The 13951-nt window shown below is 48.6% G+C and overlaps 1 long non-coding RNA gene across 1 annotated transcript in view; it reads right to left on the bottom strand.

Annotated features, from left to right (window-relative positions):
* The window catches only part of LOC147683194 (uncharacterized), a 40560-nt gene extending 26927 nt beyond the window's left edge, over nt 1-13633 (bottom strand). Inside the window, exons 1-2 of the long non-coding RNA XR_015301027.1 lie at nt 13537-13633; nt 11396-11437 (exon numbers count right to left, since the gene is read on the bottom strand). This is a non-coding gene — a long non-coding RNA (uncharacterized LOC147683194). The remainder of the gene's footprint in view (nt 1-11395; nt 11438-13536) is intronic.
* Nucleotides 13634-13951: the final 318 nt, after the last annotated feature.

The following is a 13951-nucleotide window of genomic DNA, read 5'->3' as shown; positions in this document are numbered from 1 at the left end:
GTGCCTTGTATTCTTGTTCAATCATGGTAACTTACTCTTCTAGTTGAGCATTGTTTGCATGAACGGATGTGAAATCCCGATCAGGTAAGGAGTGACCAAACAAATAGGAAGCGAGGGGACCTTTGATGCCAGGAGCAGAAGGTACATATTATTAATTGACTAACTCCTAATATTGTAGTAGTGAACCCTTAGTGAATAGTGAGAGAGACTTCCCAACATATAGAGAGAAAACTGAAGGTATTCATAGGAAAGTGGTAGTCATTGGTAAGTGGCGTTAATGAGAGCGCTGGGGAGGAGACCAGCGTGGAGGCCTGCCGGATTGCGGGCCGTGTGTAAATGAGAGCACCTAAGACAGAGGGGTGTGTAGGTCTGCTGGATTGCGGACCGTGTGTAAATGAGAGCACTGGGGCTGCAGACCCATGTGTGTATACCCACAGGATAGTGGCATGTTAATGAGAGCGCCAGGGAGGACACTGGCGTGTAATGAGATCGTCTCTAGAGAAAGTGGCGTTAATGAGAGCACTAACTGAGGTCAGTGTATAATGGTAGATAATCAGAACTGCCCCAGGGTAGATCAGTCTGGACCCATGTGGTCGCGAGACTATAAGGTATGAGTGTGATGTAGGGCATGGATATCCTTAGTAATCAGTGAGTATTCTTAGTATCCCTATAGATTTAGTGGTGTTTCTGATAATATGAGCTTGTATATTGCGAGTTCCCCATCCTCAGGTAGGTACCCAGGTGCCTGGATAGATGGTCCTGAGGAGGGAGATGGTTACGTTCCGGCTGGGTTAGAGGGGCCCCTAGGGGCTGATCCCATCTGGTCCAAAAATCCAGACGGTACAGCTGGCAATACCTTGAAACCTAAGTGACCATGGGGCATCGATTTGATACCTAAATTAATGTTAACATATGAGCAATGAGTAATTAATTAATTCTTGAATAATTTTTGAATCACATTGCACATAAGGACTATTTTTGGAAATATATTTTTATTGCAGGAATTAGTTATAGTTACACATTGGTCAGTGATAAGGCAAACGGTGATGATAGCACCGACGGTGAAATAACATTGATACACGGCCATTTAGCCCACAACCCGGAGGTCTGGCGGCAAGTTATGCTGTAGCGATGGTTCGGGTCCAGCGGCCTTCTAAATGTGACCAGTTATAAGTTCAAGTTTTACTTCTACTTTTCTAAACAAATGAAAACTTCCCCCCCCCCCTTCCAACTAAACAACACACTCCCAGAGGCCTAATGTCCAATCAGAAAGTGCAATAATTAAACAGTGCAATAGGAAGCTATGATGCTCCCTCTGTCCTCTATCCCCCACCCCCGCCATCGGTGTCCTAGTAAATGTGTAAAGAGCGTGTGGTAGGAGACATTACGCATCCCGACGCGAATACCGTGCCGTTATTGCACTATGGAGACGTAGGCTGCCCATCGGCATCACTGTCAGTGTCACTGGGTGTGCTGTGATCGTGCAGGGCCTGCACCAATGTCCCCCACGCCTGTGCTGATTCTAACGCCTTCTCATTCTGCTGCCGCCTCGCTAGCTGGTATCGCAGGGTGCTCTCTCCCTCAGCCCACTTAAGAAATTCATTGCGCCATTTAGTCCCCGTTGGACCAACTCGTGCCTTCCAGTGTCGAGTTATTTCCCGTTTCGCGAGGAGTAGCCCCATATCAATAAATTTACTGGTGACTTTGTTTTTGGGGGGATGAGGAAACCAGTGCAAGATCCCCACCGCAACGTCAAATTGTAGGGACCGCTCAGTGACCCTGTTAAGGGTGTCCCCTATCAACGTCCAATACGAGGATAAAGTGGAGCAGGACCACAGCATATGTATAAGGTCAGCCCCAATCATCCGACATCTCGGGCAGGCCACCGTATCAGAGGCAAAGTATTTCTGTATCTTCTCCGGGGTCAGGTAGGCGCGGTGCAATATGTAAAAGTGGACCAATTGGAACCGAGCGTTACGTGTGCTCTTCCAGGCCCGGCGCATCAACTGGGCCCACGTGGTCTCCGGGATGTCTCTCCCTATGTCTGCCTCCCATCGGGCCCTAAGTGTGTCCAATGGAGGCAACCACTCGTTGACCATCCTGGAGTACAAACACGTTACTGCTTTGATCGTTCCCGCCGCCATCATGACATACTGACACGCCGCTGACGTCTGTGGTTCCTCAAAACCATCCTGCCAGTGCGTTTGGAGTGCCCTCGTGACTGCCGCATGGAGCAAAAAGTCGCCCCGGGGGATGTCAAGCGGTCCAGGAGCGCCTGGAAAGACAGTAGCACTCCATCTTCGTAGAGGTCACCTATGATCTGAATGCCCGCGTCCTCCCAAACCCGCAGTTGTGACCAATCACCACCATGCGGTAATGCAGTGAGCATCCCAAGGGGGATTCCCGGGGCGTATAGGTGCTTCATTCCCGACTTGCGTTGCACCCGGTTCCAGCACGACCTGATGGTGTGTTCCTCCAGTGTGAGGTCCCTCAGAGCCAGCCTCTGTTGCAATGCAATATAGGATAGAACGTGTCTGGGTATGCCCAGCCCCCGCTCCTCCTCGGGGCCTCGAAATTCCCGTGCTGTCTCCTGGGTGTAGGTCTGCAGTTGGGCGGCCAAGTAATAAGTTTCAAAGTCGGGTACGGCTAACCCCCCCTCCGCTTGAGGTCTCATTAGGGTCTTAAGCGCAACTCTGCGGCGGCCCAATCCCCAAAGGAATGCCACGAGCAGTGAGCTCAAGTTTCGGAAGACTGCTGGTGGGATCCAGACCGGAAGCGTCCTGAAATAATATAGCAGCTGAGGAAGTGCCACCATCTTCAGCAATGCTATACGTCCTGCCACTGATAGGGGTAGGGTGGCCCAGAAGGACATGCTACCCTTCAGTGCCCGGACGCTTCAGGAAATGTTGCCCTCCAGGATGTCAGCAGGGCTGTGATAACGTAAAAACCCCCAGATATTTGAGGCAGCTAGGCGCCCATCTGATCGCTCTAGGAGTGTCGGGTTGGGGCTCTCCCCCACGAACCGGGAACAGACAAGTTTTCACCCAGTTCACCCTGAGGCCCGACACTTCACCGAAAGCAGTGAGTAATGTGTCCGTACCGGCCAAGGCCTCTCCGGCATCCTCCAGGAAAAGCAACAAGTCGTCAGCGTAGAGGGAAAAATACTGTCGCCCTGATAAGGTCCGCAGTCCTCTATAATGGGCTCCGGTGCGAATCGATAGCGCTAGGGGTTCCACTGCGAGCGCAAAGAGCAGCGGGGACAGTGAGCAGACCTGCCTCGTGCCTCGCTCCACTTGGTACTGTTGGGAAATCAGCGGGCCTGATCTCACCCTAGCCATCGCCGAGGCATATAGCACCGTAGTCCAGCGCAAGAACCCCTCCCCTAGTCCAAAGCAACCAAGCACTCTACGGAGGTATTCCCACTCTAAGCTGTCAAAAGCCTTCTCCAGGTCAATTGAGAGGATCATGGGTTGGGGGGCCTCATCCTGGTCCTCCTCCAGTAGGCGTAGCAAACGACGTATATTCATCGTGGTATTACGCTTGGGGATGAAACCCGCCTGGTCTTTATGCACTAGGGCACCCATGTGGCCCAGCAATCTCGAGGCCAGGATGCTACTCAAAATCTTATAGTCGACCGTAAGCATCGAGAGCGGCCTGTACTACGCCGGGTCGTTGCCCCAGACTCTTCGCCTCCCTGTAGACTATCAAAAGCCGCGGGGCCAGGAGGTCAATGTAGGTGGAGTAAAACTCCACTGGAAGTCCGTCCAGGCCTGGGGTTTTGTTCCGAGCCATCTTTTTTATGGCGCTGCGGATCTCCCCCAGCTCCACGTCCCTCCCAAGTTCCTTCGCCTGTTCAGACTCCAGAGCGGGAATAGGTAAATCTTGTAAAAAATCATCAATGGGGGCAGTGTCCGGTGGCATCCTACTTCGGTATAATTCTTCATAGTAGCTCAGGAAGCAACTGAGGATTTCGGGCTGGGTATAGACCTCTATGCCTTCCGCATCCCGCATAGCTACCGTGGGAGAGGTGCGCCTCGTAGGGTTAGCTAGCCAAGCCAGGAGCGCACCCGATTTATCTCCCTCAGCGAGCGACCTGGTCAGGAAAGCCTTGTAATCGAAACTACGCAGCCGTTCAACTTCAACAGCAACGGTTTTTTTTGCCGCTGCAGTCTGCTGTTGAAGCTCCGGGTGGCCGGGGCGGAGGAGTTTCCGATCTGCTTTACTAAGATCTTCCAAAAGGACCCGTCGCATCCCCACCTTCTTCGTTATGCAATAGCCCCTAATTACCACTTTAAATGCATCCCATTATGTGGCCCTTGCACCAGTCGTACCTTCGTTCTCTGCGAAGTACGCGGCGATTTTGTCCTCCAGTTCCCTCCGGAACACCAGGTCTTCTAGGATCTCGGGGCGCAGCCTCCAAGTCGGAACACAGGGTGTACCTGGTAGCCACCTAAAGTCGGCCAGTAGTGGGTTCTGGTCGGAGATAGTCCTCGCTAGATACTCGGACCTCGTGGCCGCGGAAACTAGTTCCGCCGATCCCAGAAACCCGTCCAACCGCACATGCAGTTCGTGCATGCCGGAGAAGTGAGAGTAGTCTCAGGCACGCGGGTGCTGGACTCGCCAGATGTCCGTCAGTCCCCATTTAGTCTGCCATTCCAGTCTCCCCTTGGCTATCCGGTGGGTTGCGGAGTCCGGAAGGGGAGGGTGAGATCTGTCGAGATCAATGTCCACCACCGAGTTAAAGTCCCCCCCCCGATCAAAGGAGGCCCCGATAGATAATGGGCCAGAGAGCCCGACAGCGCCGCAAAGAAGGCTAGTTGATCCACGTTAGGAGCATAAATGCTGCATATTTTCAGGTCCTTTCCCCCCAGTTTGCCAGCTATGGCCACGAACCTCCCCTCCGGATCCACTGTGTGTTTAGTTACCTGCAGGGGAACCCTGGCCCGCACCCAGATCAAGGCGCCCCGAGCATAAGCTGAGTATGTGGTGTTGTATAGCTGTCCCCTCCATCTACGCTGCAACGCCAGTCCCTCTGTCTTTGTTAGGTGTGTCTCTTGTGATAGCGCAATCTGCACTCCTCTACGTACCAAGTAAGTGTGGACCTTATGCCGCCTGGACATGGAATGCAGCCCGCGCACATTCCAGGTTATGCACTTCAAAGTGGAAAGATCAGCCATTGTCCCATGGTACCTCTCCAAGTCTCCCCCAGCAATGCTCAAGTGCTGGTAAACACAGTGAATGCCCCGCACCGATGACGTACCTCCCCCTCAACAATAACAAAACAACCCCGAACACATCCCTTCCCCCTCCCTCCCCAGAACAGGTCCTAAATAGTGCCATCTAGTTCCCATCCAAACTGCACCCACAACAAAAAAAAAAAAACTATCCTGACGGTAGCCACCGCAGGTATGCCTTAAGGGCAAAATGGGGGTCGAGCGTCGATAGGGGGTCTCCGCACCTCAAAGCTACCGAAGTGCGATTGAGCCCTGAGTTATGAGGGCTAAAGGAAGGGCTTGTCCCCAACTAACCCCATGTCCAGTCACCCAACAGTTCACACATAGACTCAACCCCCCCTCCTACCGCCTCCCCCTCCATTGAAACCGGCTCACCCGAGATCACCCTTGGCCATCAAGCAGGCCCTCCTCTGTCTCTGGAGTTATCACCGGAAGGTTCACACTATCAGTCTCAGAGTCCTCCGTGTCCGTGTGACCTCTACCTCCGCCCGGCTCCGAATCTTCAGTTATACGTCCACCTTGGGAGCCTGACAAACTGGATACCATCTCCAGCACCCCCCGCCGTTCTGCCGCAGTCTCCACTGTCGAGGGTCGGCCAGGTCTGCCTCGTCGATTCCGGATCCTCTTAGACCTCCGTTGTAGGCCTACCTCCGAGGTAGTCGAGAAGGAGGACCCATAGCCATCCTTGCCAGCTCTGTACAGTTCAAGACAATTACATGCGTCATCCGGGGTATCGAAGAATTTGGTTGTGCCATCCAGGATGATGCGGAGCCTCGCCGGAAATAGCAAGGAATACTGGATGCCCTCGCTCCTCAGTTCTCGCTTGATCGCTAAGAAGGAGGCTCGCCTCCGCTGGGTCTTATAGGTGTAATCTGGAAAAATGTTCACCCGGCTATTTGCCACCTGGTACGGACCATTTTGTCTGGCGGCATTGAGGAGCAGATCCCTGTCGCGGAAATGTAGTAGCCGCGCCACCACCGGGCGTGGGGGTAGGCCCTGTTGCGGCAGCCTAGCCGGCACCTGGTGCGCTCGTTCTAGGGTGTAAAAGGAGGAAAGCCCCTCAGGTGCCACCACAGTTCTGAGCCAGTCCTCCAAGTAGGCCACCATGTCCCCACCTTCGATTTTTTCCGGCAGGCCCAACACACGGATATTGTTCCTTCGATTGCGCCCTTCCGCGTCCTCTGCTCTCCTCTCCAGAGAATCTATGCGGGTCAGAGAGTCCTTCATGGCGGCAGCTAAAGTTTTTTGCGCCGGTTCCAAGATTCCCACCGAGCTCTCCACTTCCTTGACTCTGTCCGAGAGCTTACCGTGGTCCGCTCTGAGCAAGCCCAGGCTCGTCGCGACCTGGCCAATGTCCTGCTGAAGGGCCGACCGCGTATCCGTGATCGCCGCCAGGATCTTATCGAGTTGTTGCTGGAGGTGTGGACTCCCAGACATCTCCGGGTCTAACCGATTTTCTTTAACAGGCGCCTCCACGTCTGAGGCGGCCTGGGAGCCACCCTTCGTACTCTTCGGCTTCACCATGGCGGCTGCGGTGTCCAGCGGTGGACCCGTACGTCTCCCAGTCAAGGAGAGGGTCAATCAGTATGTCCTCGACTCCCGTCGAAGGATCCGTGTCGATACGGACCGCCAATCGGTCTCCAGTCGGCGGCTGGAAGTAGCGCGACTGCTCATAAGCCAGGCGCACAGAGTTGGGCGCTCATCCAAGCGGGTGCATCCGACCACAGAGATCATAGGAAGTCAACGATAACCGCCAGTGGGTCTTCGCAGGCTCGGCGAGGTCGCCGGGATCATGCAGCAATGGCGTCAGCCGTTGGTGCCACGTGGAGCGGACACCAGACAAACTGTCTCCCCTGCTAGGCCGCAGCAGCAATGGGCCGGGCGAAGTCCGACAGCACTTCCCCTGGAAGCAAAAGGGGAAAAGGGGGGGAGAAGGGTCACTATCAGGCAGTAGTGTACAGCCGGGGTCTTCGATCTCCACGAGATATCGTCACCTGCGACATCAATTGCAGGCCTTCCCGACCACCAAATTCGGCCTATGTAGTTATTGTGACTAGGCCAAGCTCCGTCCAGCCACTCTCGCTGCGCCCCAGTGCCTGGTCAGGGCTTCGGACTCTGCCAGTGTGGCCCAAGTATACCCGCACGCTGCCGATTCCAAGGACCAAGAGGGTGGCGGTCGGCGTCGTCTTGAGTAAGGCGAGGTGTCGGGCCGCTCCCCCGTCCCTCCGTGGCTTTACGTCGTGTTCAGGGCTCGGCTGAGCGGCGGTCTCGATGAACACCACTTGGAGAGTTCACTGGTGTCACCAGGTGCTCAGGCAGTCGGCACTGACATTGTTCCTCCAGAAAGGGAAGGAAGAAGAAGGTGTCGCCGGAGTCGCCCTGGGTCCACAGCCGCTTCAGGACCACGGAGATGGAGCAGGCGCCATCTTGAGCTCCGCCCCGCTTGCTTCGTAGACTCTCGTTCACCTCGATCGGGCCTCGCTGCAGGGCTCTAAAGTTGCCCACCGGTTCAGCACCCACAGCACTCAACGATCTGGGGGTCGGGGTGCCCGTATCGCCCGGGGATCAGGATTAATGGCGGCTCGATCGCGGAGCGGAGCGCTCAGGCGACCTCCACCATCGGCGCCCAAGCCACGCCCCCCCACATAAGGACTATTTATACATTCTGTTGACATACTTCCACGGGCCTGATTGGAACTACAACTGTCATTTTTTCTGTAGTCCCGATCTCGTGGCATTAGTAGTTTCGCGATATCTCTTATTGATATGTTTTTTGAGTGAGCTTTGGAACATTGCCTTATTAGGTAGATGCATTCGAATCTCTTGTCAGGTATAGATAAAATGAATGTATATAGCTTGTAATATGCGCGTTTTTTAAACTACAGAAACTTCTATTTCTGTTGAAGTTCCGATCGAAGTCTCGCGATACTAACAACATCGCAAGACCAGGAACGAGACCTGGAAGACTGCCGCAACCACACGGGACATATAATCCCGATCGCCCACCCGTACGGTAGCTCCCCGACGGCTCTGCTGACCGTCCGAGGTACCGAGGGATAGGTAGGTGAAGGCTTCACTACTTACGCAGTTTGGGAATCTTTTTGGCTAAACGCGGTGTATGCTGCAATTAGGGGCACCCGGTTTATACGCAAGGCTGGTTTGATGCTAGAGGTATTAAGACAATGAAAACTAGCAACCAGTAATGCTTAGATATAATTGATAGATACAGCTCCTTCCTCATTACAGTTTTTCAAACTTTGGCGATATATGGTCTATGTACAGTGAGCAATACTTATTGCCTATTTTCAAAAGAAAAAACGGTAATCTTCTCTGAATTGGATTCTATAAGCTGAACCTTTTGCATATATGTCAACGCAGTATACTGTTGAACATATTGCTGTCCTGGGGGTCTGCCTGCAAGTATTAATATCAATGTCAAACTACACATATATTATGTGAATGTATCTGGTGCCGAATTGTTTTTGTGTGTGTGTGCTGTGGATAAATTGTTACTGTTTTGATGTAAAAGTCTGATACACCACAAGAATTTTAGTTTGGCGTATTCTTCTTTTTAGAGCAGTGCCTCCTATATCCTGAGCCGTTGCCAGGTGGGGTGAGGTGTTATCTTCCTTATTTAAAAGGTAAGAGGGTGTTATGTACCACTCAGGGACACATATGATGGCATAATGTTTTGTGGCCACATATTAAGAGAGAACTTATCTTGGTTGTTTCTTTGTAAAGAATCACATGTGTTTTGTGCTATTATTTTATTTATTTTTTCAGAAAACTGAAGATATCGAGAGGGAAACGGGATTGTGAGATGCAGTACTCACACCATATCCTTTTTTGAAGTATTATAAATAGCAGTTATTGCAATTCTGTCTTGTTGAGGTCCTGACGAAAGCACATGGCTTTACCTTTTGCCTTGAAGTGCTGAAACATGTTGACCACCACTGCCTAGGACAGCTATTTATTAAAATTAGTCCTGGCACTCACGTTTTTAATCCTTGATCGTGACTGACACGAATAAGAATTAGTCTGTTCACGCACCAATTTTATATCTTTGCACCCCACTATTTTGCAGTGCATTTATAAATCATAAAAACTTGGTCCCACATATTCTATCCTGCTCATCTTGGCTGATATACCTTCTTGACATTCGTAAGCTCTGATATTCATAGAGCCAGTCTGTCATTGTGTACATACAGGGATACCCAAATGATGAAGCTAATCACCAGGCTTGGTGAATGATGCGAATCCATACACATAAACTTTTATGTTTGTTGCCATCTCACAATTTTGATTCTTAATAGGAACTTCCTTTTTCTGTTTTCTGTTTTTCCAGACGCTGGAGTATATTCTGCGTGTACACTACAAATCTATGCCTGCTTTACCCCTTCTCTCCGCACTGCCCTCCCACACTTCACCCAAAAACCTAGCACACTGGTCCAACTTTAAAGTCTATGATGAAAACTCTATCTCGAAAATTCTATCTTCCTTAAACCCGAACAATCACAACAATGATCCTCTCCATTCTAACTGCCTAGCCGCCGCCTCTCAGGCAATCATCCCTTCTTGGACTGCAATAATCAATGCATCCCTACTACAGAGATGGATACCTGACTGTCAAACCCGGACAAGTCATCCCCATCTTAAAAAAAATACTCTGTATCCTGCTTCCCCTGACAAATATAGACCGATATTGAACATCCCACTCTAAATAAAATTCTGGAGAATGCCTGCCTCAACCCGCCGCCAGACTCCTAACTGGTTCAAAGAAATTCGACCATATCTCTCCCCACCTCAAAGCTCTAAACTGGCTTCTTCTCGAGGCCAGAATCCAACTTAAGCTGGCTTGCATCACTCCAATTCCCCAGCTTTTCTTGCCCAGAAACTCGTGATATCCGGAGAAGCCAGAATCTCAGAATCTTACGATCCACCAAAGACCTTTTACTCCAACCATCACGCTTGCAGAAAAAAAACATACAATCGAGCCATCTCTGGGGCTGTCCCAAGAATATGGATCTCACTCCTGCCCACCACTAGAAGACTTCCATCTTTGGCACACTTTAAAAAGGAGGCCAAAACTTTCCTTAAGTGAAATGAAATGAAATGAAATGAAATTTGATTTATAAAGCGCATGGCTGCCCGAGAGGGCAAATCCCTCTCCTAACGCTTGCATTTCAATCACCTCAGCGATTTTGTTGCTCCTTCTATTACGGCATCACCCATGGTTCTTCCGGATGATACCTACCTGGCACTTCTGAGCAACCCACCCGGGTATTGAGACAGCTGCTCTCTCATATAATGTATCTACCTGTTTTTATCCCAACTGTATCCGGGATATGTTACTGTCTATTATTTATTTCATTATATAATGCATCTACTTGTTCCTATCCCAATTGTATGACTAGTCCTGAGGCTGTTTTTACCACCTGTCAATCCTGTAAAGTGCTTTCCACACACCTCTACTAAGGAGAAAGGGTTCTAGGGAAAGTTTAGCGACCAACTGCCAGATTTATTCCTCAATTAAGCTAATACTCATTACAAACAAATCTGGTGGTAAAAAAAAAACGGAAGGGGAGCAAGAACCAATTAGCTACAAGTGTGCAAACACCCAGCAAATATACACAGTGTAAAAGAACAACATATAAGAAACAGACCGTAACAAAATAGTTGGATTTCCATCAACTGCCAAGAGAGGCCAGTGTGATCACTTGGATATCCTTCCATCCTACCACAGCCCCTCTTGATCATAGAGGGGAAACATGTGGTTCGGAATTCGTGCAGGTCATTGAAATCTCGACTAGAGGAAGTATAGAAAAGGAGAGTGAAAGGAATGGCCAATTTAGTCACCTCCTTCAAAATTGCAAACAAAGGATATCTATTGCTTGGGTGATGAATATTATTAGTGCAGTGCAAGTGAGAGAAAACTAAAAAGGATACGGGAAAGAAAACTACTTTTATTACAATATCTCAACCAATCCTATTAAAAAGGTGCAGAAGCGGCTTTAAACAAATAGGCCACTTTCCAAAATGGTCGACTAGTTTCTGCCTTATGGGCCACTTGCCCAGGCTTTCTTCAGGACCTAAACTGTAGATAGCTACTGCATTCGTAAGTTCAGGCAAAAGTGCTCATAGTTGTTTTTAATAAATACAACCTTCTACATGATTCCTCGAAACAAGCGGATTGTTCTTCACACCTGAAAGAGATAAGGAAACAAATCCTTGTTGTAAAATAATACACCAATTCCACATGCTCACCCTAACTTTTTGTATGAGGTATAAACATTACCTCACCTGGTAACCACTCAGGTATAGGAGACCCCGCCCTTTAAGGAAAATAAAGTCAATATTTAGGGGGACACCAGACAAACCTCTATTCGCTTTATCTGCCCTACCGCGGATGTACTTTGTTATGTTAACTGGTACTCCATTGTAAACACCTTCTCTAGGAGAACACACTTAATGAACATAATTTTTTTCTCTTGGCTGTTTATTCTGTAAGGTTCAAAAAACACCTATCTTATTCAGTGTAATTCCATTATTAGCAGACTCTATGCATGTATATTAGATCGGTCACCTCCACAGTGAGACATAATTATCTTTGACAAACTATTCTCTTCATGATGCCAGATTAGATTTGCATATGTTTTGTATATTTGTTTTTCACGGGGTAACCCACAATCATATTACTTCTATATATGCGCTTCGTGTGGCCTATTTTCTGTAGAGCTTAGCATGATATGACTTCATCCACATACTCAAAACTCTATGTTTTGATGGTGTGCTCTATACAACCAACTGTGTGTAAGCGGTAACTGTTCGTATTCTGATGTTTAAGAGTCATTATTTAAACTGAATCCTGAGGGTAAGGCAATGACATATTTATTTTATTTTATTTTATTTATGCAATTTTATATAGCGCAAACTTTACCCGAAGGTGTCAGAGCGCTTTACATAAGGACCCAGTTTCAACCATAAGGACTGATGGTTACAATCGGAAAAACAGATTTGCAAATTTTTGACTTACATGAGAACCAGTTGAAAACAAACGGATTTAGGATTACATGCGTTATAAAAAAAAAAAAAAAAAAAAAAAAAAAAAAAAAGGTACAAACAGAAAAAATTGCAAATGTACAAGAGATAGAATCACACAAGGAGGAGATACAAATGGATAAACTCTAGGCATATACTAGTGATATCTCTATCTACTTAGGGAGGGGATACACATGGATATACTCTAAGAGTCACATAGGAATGGTAGAGAGCACAGCGGACTTCTGCATAAACTAGTGATTAGAGTTATCTCTATATACATAGGGAAGGGGTAAGACTGGATATACTCTAAAAGTCACATAGGAATGGAAGAGAGCAAAGCGGACTACTGCATGTCTTAGTGATTAGAGTTATCTCTATATACATAGGGAAGGGATACACATGGATATACTCTAAAAGTCACATAGGAGACTAGTCATTAGAGTTATCTCTGTATACATAGGAAGGGATAAGACCGGATATACTCTAATGGACACATAGGAATGGTAGAGAGTACAAAGGTCTACTGCATACACTAGTGATTAGAGTTATCTCTATATACATAGGGAGGGGATAAGACTGGATATACTCTAAGAGTCACATAGGCAAGGTATATGGTGCAAGGTCTAAAGCAAATACCATTGATTAGAGTTATTGCAATACGTCAAAGAGCAGAGTTCCATAAGTGTGGATGCAGTCAGAGAACAAAGGGAGGGTGGGAGGGGTGCAAGGGTATGGAGAGAAGGGGAAGCGGAAAAGGCAGGGAACATATGAGGATCATCCACTGGAGAAAGGGTTAACGGACGAGGGAATGGGAGGAGGGCTATAGTCCAGCGAAACTGGCGACATAGTATAGAAGCCTATTTTCTTGCCCCTGCGGACGTATACTCATTGAATAAACTTACTTTAAACAAACAAACAACCGCGAACAAACACAGTGTCTTGTACTTAGAATGCATGGTAGACATTTAAACCACTCGCACATTAATGTGGAGTTTACAGTACAAAAGCGCGTTAATGTGGAGTTGGGGATACACTCTTTATGTGTGTAATTCGTCTTTACTATTGTCAAGCTAACCTTGGGAGCTCTTGCAAATAAGAGAAATATGATTTTCTGTGTTCAGAGTGCATAGTAAACACTCTCTCGTTAATGTGGGATTTTAAAATGCAATCTTTCCGCGTGGGATATGTCTGCCCATTGGAGCTCGCGCAGCTAGAGGAAGCAAACGGCAGTAATGCTCGTAATGCTAAACGCGAGCCTTACCTCTCCGTCGGTGCCTCGGGCTTCTCCTGAGATCGTGGGAGGTCCCGTGGCACTGAACACGGCTCATTTTACATTCACGAACGCCCGTTTTGCACGGCTTCACGTGAACGTGAACTACAGAGTGATATCATCTGTGTGAGTGTAGAAGACAGAAAGTCTTTAAAGAAACTCTTGAGAGAGGAATGAATTCCAAGTATAAGTTTATTGTAGGTTTCCAATCACAGGAGGAGCGTCTCGTCAGCCAGGAGTCCAAGCGGTAACTGACTCCACAACGGACACCTGGCATCAGAAGGCGACTCCACATTTAAACCAATACATAAATACATTCTGAGCACATGCACAGGCATGTGCACACTAAATAGAATAGCTAGCACGAGAATAGAACTATCAGTAACCAAGATACAAGATACAATAC

The sequence above is a fragment of the Lissotriton vulgaris genome, chromosome 11 (genome assembly GCF_964263255.1).
Source record: "Lissotriton vulgaris chromosome 11, aLisVul1.2, whole genome shotgun sequence".
NCBI lineage: Eukaryota > Metazoa > Chordata > Amphibia > Caudata > Salamandridae > Lissotriton > Lissotriton vulgaris.
The sequence above is the reverse complement of the archived record's forward strand: the minus strand, read 5'-3'. Positions and strand labels throughout refer to the sequence as shown.